The sequence below is a fragment of the Polyodon spathula genome, chromosome 8 (assembly GCF_017654505.1).
Source record: "Polyodon spathula isolate WHYD16114869_AA chromosome 8, ASM1765450v1, whole genome shotgun sequence".
Taxonomy (NCBI): domain Eukaryota; kingdom Metazoa; phylum Chordata; class Actinopteri; order Acipenseriformes; family Polyodontidae; genus Polyodon; species Polyodon spathula.
The window spans coordinates 617,002-623,518 of NC_054541.1; the positions used below are offsets into that span (position 1 = coordinate 617,002).

At 35.7% G+C, this 6,517-nt stretch overlaps 1 non-coding gene across 1 annotated transcript; it reads left to right on the forward strand.

Moving 5' to 3' along the window:
- Window positions 1–2,895: 2,895 nt before the first annotated feature.
- LOC121320303 lies at window positions 2,896–3,035 on the forward strand. Its single transcript, XR_005950806.1, has one exon. It is a non-coding gene; the product is annotated as a U4 spliceosomal RNA (small nuclear RNA).
- The last annotated feature ends 3,482 nt before the right edge of the window (window positions 3,036–6,517 follow it).

The following is a 6,517-nucleotide window of genomic DNA, read 5'->3' on the forward strand; positions in this document are numbered from 1 at the left end:
CTGGCACCTCACATGCTATACATTACCACATGAATTAGATTTTGTAATCCTCTTTTTTACTTATTTGTCCAATATTTCATTCAAAAGGTGGCCTTTTTGGAGAGCTTTGGGGTGCCCGAAATGTATCCATGATGAGTATACATGACAAATACTCTCAGTTCATATGCCACAACTGTCAGGCACATTGCTCTCACATAACTGTGTGTTTGTGCAGGAGAATGTTGCTACTGAGATTTTTTTGTAGCTCTGAATTTTCAGTACCTGACTGTATTTTTGTTACTCACTTGCTTGAAAGTATGTAAATGTCAAAAAGCAAAATAATGAGTTTTTTTTTTTCAAAATAAAGTGGTTACACTCATTCAAGCACTGCTGACACGAGAACATATGTTGATTATTGGATAAAGGCGTCTGCTAAATGTCTTCAATAATAATAATAATAATAATAATAATAAATAATAATAATAATAATAATAATGAGATTGCAGACACATTTGCTGCTCTAAATCAGGCTACCAGACTGAAAACACCTCAGTTCCTTTCATCTTTACTTTGATTGACATGTGGCAAACAAAAGAACTGAGTGAGTGATTGTTGGAGCAGGCAGACAGACATTCTTGAAAGACTAAGAAACCTACACTGTCTCTAGGTGAAATATAAAAAAGTTTGCTAAACACTCCCATGCAATAATCTAAATCAATGAACATCAATGAGAAAATAATAAAGACGGCCGGGAAGCAACAATTACTTCTTGCAACTTGTATTGCATCGTAAAGATCAGGGACCGTATACAGCAGCACAGCACAGATGAGACATGGTGTTGCTCTTTACTATGCAATAAAAATTATTTTAAAAAATGTTATTTTTATGTGCCCCTTGAGAGTCAAATGGTTGCATTTTCTAATAACATTTACAGTAAAAATGCATATTGAAAATTACACATAATAATAATAATAATAATAATAATAATAATAATAATAATAATAATAATAATAATAATAAATATACTGTGAATCCATTACACTTACAAATCCTGAAGAGGCTCCAATCCATCTTTAAATGCTGCTTCACAGACGCTGAATCAGCGCTCTCCAACCCAGAAAGTCATTTTTGCCATCACTTTCACTATTATCCATCTCCTCCAAAACTTCAAAAAGACTAAATCGACTTCTTTTGGCATGCTTTGGAACACTGCTCGCCATTTTGTTCAATTTTATAAATTTTACAATTGAAAAATGATCAGAAAATGGTAAGAAATCTTGATCCTATGTGCTTAACACTGCGCTCTCGTTTGCAAATATGTGCCTTGTTTACATACGCGCATCGATTACTCTTCAATGGATTAGGCTACAAACAAAGTCAAGTTATGAATGGACAGCTTGTGACCTCCCCTACAAAGTGATCACCGAGATTTCACCATCAACACATACATGCAAGGCCAGAGCAGCGAAACGCACAGCTAGCCGATCAGAGTTGTTTTTGAACCGTGAGGTACTAGACACATTGCGAAGGGAATATCTCAGCGGTGAAATGGCGAATTCGAAAAATTCCTTTGCTGTTTAACGTAGGAAAACAATGTTTCTGATATTGAGTCAGTTTTTTTTTTTTTGCTGTTTTGTTTTTGTAATAATTACAGATGATTTTTGAAATATAATGTGTAATTGCACTACCATGTCCCGCCCGCGGGACACAGGGGATGTAAGAGGTTAAAGATGGTAATAGACTTTCAATGTACACTTTTTAGAGCTAAACGTTCGTTGAGACAGTTCAAGCGCTCCACTTTCAGGCAGCCGGTAGCAGTGTTTCCTGGATGTTTGCCTTTTGGTCTTACTCTGAAAAGAATAAGAAATAAAAGTAAGCAAAACCATTTGTTGAGAAGCGCATTTGGGAGAAAACTTGAGTCTTGAAACACATTTGTAAGGGATCGGATTCTATTATGGTGTTTCCTATGGAGGATAATTTGTGCCAAAATTAAAATAAATAAATAAAAAACTAAATAAAATTTGAAATAAATAATTAAGCAAATAAATTAAAAACTAAATTAATAAATAGAAACTTAAATATATGTATTTATTTTGTGGTTTATGTATTTAGTTTTTTTTTATTTGGTTTATTATTTAATTTTTTTATTTCGTCTTTTAATTTTGGAACAATCTTTTCACCCTTTTATTTCGAGCTAGCGTCAATCAATCTCGATGGGCGGGAAAATAAGTGAATCATTGATCTACTAACATTGCCTGGTCGTGGTGCTTTTGTTTATGGAATCTGCTTTTCACTGTATTGTCAATGTCGTAATGTTTGTATTGTTAAGAAAGGCTCAGGCATGTAATAACCCATTTAGTGGTGCACAATTCTGCTCCTCTAGAGTCACAGTCAGTCCAGTAGGTTTGTGTAGCTGTCTGTAATTCTCCAACTGATTAAAAGCAAATAAAAGGGCTAAGCTTGTCCAATTAAGCAAATTAATTAAAATCAGATAATGAAGGCCTCAAAGGGATCAAAAAATGAAACCCTTCTTGCCCAAGAGTTATGCAGCCCCGATAAAGTAGATGTTAACACAGTCATTGATTCACAGCTGTCTGAAGGTTGTTTTTTTTTTTATTATTATTTCAAAGCACTTATTTATTTATGCTTATGTTAGCTACAAGACAGAGAAATTTGCATCTTGCTATCCCATCACTCCCATGTGCACCAAATCAATGACGGTCTATACTTCAGTTCATATATTATCAGAATCAAAAAAGTGGTCTCTATTGCATTGTGCAGCTGCAGTGTTGATAATAAAAACCTCTTCGTTTAAGGCTTCATTTAACTTTACTGCATTATTTAGAAGAAACTTGCCCACTGGCAAGTCAAATGTATTTCCTGTAGCGGGTAGCATTTAGTTATTCCTTGTTCTGTAGCTTTGCACAGTGGCAGTATCATAGCCCATGAGGTTTGTCCGAGGCGTGATTATTGCTAGTTGAAAACTTTAACCAATACCCCGCTGTGGTGACTTGAAATATAGTCATTGCTGGCAATTTTTGAGAGTCTCACAGAGTCTGCTATCATCTAGTTGAAAGAAGATAACAGATGTTGACGCTATGACTTTCTGGGTTTGTTTTTGTATTCAACTGATTGGGCCCAACAATTATGTTGGTCTCCTTTTTCTTTATTAACATATACATGTATTTACAAGCTTAGCAGCTGCTTCTCCTGTCTTGTAAATTAGATTACCATGCAATTGGCACGCATTCTGAACATGCAAGCTAACAAACCATCATCTTTCATTTCACAAAACACGGGGCTTTCGCCGCAGAGAAAACTTTCTGGACAAATAACGTAAAAGCTAAAAATCAATTTGCCACCCAAGCCATGTTACTAGATATCTGGCTTTTTTTGCAGTGTCATTAAAGTTGTGGTGACACACAAAAAAGAAACATGGAAATCGGTTTCTTCTCAGAAAGAAAAGCTCTGTTTTGGGGTTGGGGAGTTAACCTGCTAAACAATTTACGCACATGAATATATAATAAAAACAGCCATGCATGGAATTCATGGGAAATCTGCATTCTATTGCTTTCCTTTTTGGCAAATATATCATGCAAATTATGAAAGTCTCTGCACAGTGTGATCAAAGGCAGTTCCAGAATTCAGACTGTAGTTGTGAAAATAATACAATGTATTTTGCCTTTAGTTCATCGTTTTAAAAAACTACTTCGCCAACAGAAGAAAAAAAAGGTTAACAGAGGATGGTTTTGATCCATTGACCTCTGGTATAGAGGGCCCAGCACACTTCCACTGCACCACTCTTTTACAGCTGTTTCACAAACGAAATACCTAATAGAAAAAAAAGAAAAATCATTCTCTTGGGTGCAACTTTCAAAGTCGCCATTTTGACCAGCTGAGCGTAAACGAGACCAAACTTTGCAAGATGGTCCGTTTTCATTTGTCCAAATACATATCCATATTATTCAACTATTCTGCCCAGTTTTAGCACAGGAAGTTTTCTGACAGTTTCAGTTAACAATTTTGATACTCTGACTCTCTTTAAATGCATGTTAAGTTGAGGAATGCAATGTACGACTTTTTGACGCAGTCTGCTACTTTACTCGCAGAGAGAGGAGACCGCAACAAAAAAAATAAGTTAGTACATGTTTCCACCTGGTTTTATATATATAATAAAAGCTTACCTACCGATGTGATGGATGCTTTTTATCACAGATTTTAGTAAAACAACACCCTGACCAGTAAACCATGCAGCCCTTAGACAAGGGTATGTTATTCTGTATTTTAAAATGAACGAATAGGACTTCAAGTTACAAAATAAAATAAAGAGGACTCGATTTGCTGGCTCAGAAGACACAGGGAAGGAGCAGAGGCTAGAGTTCAGCCAATTACTGTTCAAAAACTAACTGCCATTAAACTCATTTAAATAAAATACAATTAAAACTAAAAATGTTATGGAAAATTATTTCAAAATCCAGACCAATAAGTGGCCAAACAAGTCGAAAAACAGGTTATGCTTTTGAAAACAAAACTAGGGTTCTAATTTAAAACAAAATCAGAAAGGAATTCAACAAAAGTTGTGCATTTCTTCCAACAAAAGCAGAAGAGTAGAGAGAAAACAGACGGGGCATTTTGTATAAAAACTATTTAAAATTTACAAATTCAGGCATCTTTTTAAAAAATCTAGCATAGAAAACTATGTGGATATTGAATAACACATTTTTTTCTTTAACTCGAATGTTGTGGTTTATCACTTGAGTTGCACATTCAAAATAATGTGCTTGTCTTGTGCAGTATGGAATCCAGCCAGAATAAGCACATTGTTTTGAAGAAAATATTTCCAAAAATGAAATTTGATTAAAGTAGAAAGCTGTCATTTATATCATGCAGTCAAAAATGACTTTTAGCAAAATGCTTACATGTTAGAGTTTAGTGCAGTCGTCTGTTCATGTTAATCAGCTGCCAGACAGCTTGTTGATGGGCTCTTGCTGCATGATATGAACACACTCAATAGGTCTGGAGTAAGGAATCCAATTTCAGACACTTCCCAATCCAGGAGTTAGGGATTGATTATTATATATATATATATATATATATATATATATATATATATATATATATATATATATATATATATATATATATATATATATATATACATACATACAAAAAAATCCGTGATTCCATTTTTGTAATAATAATAATACCGTGTTTTCGCTTTTATTAGTCTAGTAATTAGCGGCATACATGCGCAGGCTAATGCAATTACTCGACAAAGGAGTTATTCAATAAATTAGTCAAAAAAAAAAAAAAAATCAAGTAAAGATGACACAGTGTCATGTCGCTCCAGCGCCAGCGCAGTGATTTCACTGTCTCAGCAGGGCGGCACAGCTGCCCGCTAAACTCAATAATACTGTTATTTAAAAACATAATCTTAGATAAAACACACTGAACTGATTAAACTACAAACACTGAACATTTAAACTACAAAAAGCAAACGCACCTAGTAAATACTACACATTGTTAAAAGAAGCAACATCATACAATGATTATAGTGCAGTCCACCCCGCTGCTGTTTGAATATGTAATTCAGCCATGTGTGCGCTCAGCGCTCACTCACTGTCAGCAGCCACTTGGGTGTTTATAGTTAACCTCGCCCCATAGAAAGAAGACGCGCACCAGTACGGCTGTAGTTTTATTTGAAAGGGGATTCAATATTGTTAATTTGATTGCTACGTCGCAAAGTACTACATTGTGGTAAAATAAATAAATAAATATAAATAAATAAAAATCTGTTGTCTGCCATTACAGGATTTTTTCTCACATACCCTCTGAGGAGCGCTCGAGTACCGCAGGGGTATGCGTACCCCAGTTTGAAAACTGCTGCTTTACTACTATCAAATGCATTTGTCAAATCAGGCCTAGTGGCCTAATGGATAAAGCACTGGCCTCCTAAGCCACGGTTTGTGGGTCACGGTTTGTGGGTTTAAGTCCTGTCTGGGGTGAAATGTTGTTAAAAAAATGAACATAATTATCAAATTTTTTCTAGGCATGTGATATTTTGCAGATTTTGTTATCTGCGATGTCCGCTCACGCTAGACTCAGCCTGCCCGGGTGCTGTGGCAGCAGCCATGAGGAAGCAGGTCCGTTTTTCAGATGAAATAAAGATGTACTTTGTTTTTGAAAACAGATGTTGGCCCCTTTAAAAATTGGCGATTGTTGGCCAATGTTATTAAAGACTGCATTAGGAAAAAAACTACTCGCCCCATAATTGCAATTTCGCGTCCAAAGGGATTGAACTTTACACTGCAGAGTGTCAATCAATACAGAGCACCAATCAAGTAGAATCGCTTGCACATCCCGCCGTTAACACACGTCGTTATAAGGATAAGCTCCGCCCAGAATGGGGGGTCTTGGTCTCTTTCTCTTGGTTTTTGCGTTGGGCGGACGTTGTGACTGTGAGGGAGAAAGAAATAAAACAAGGGCGACTACGCAGATGGCCTCTGGTTTTATGAAGACGATTAAGTGCGTTAAAAAA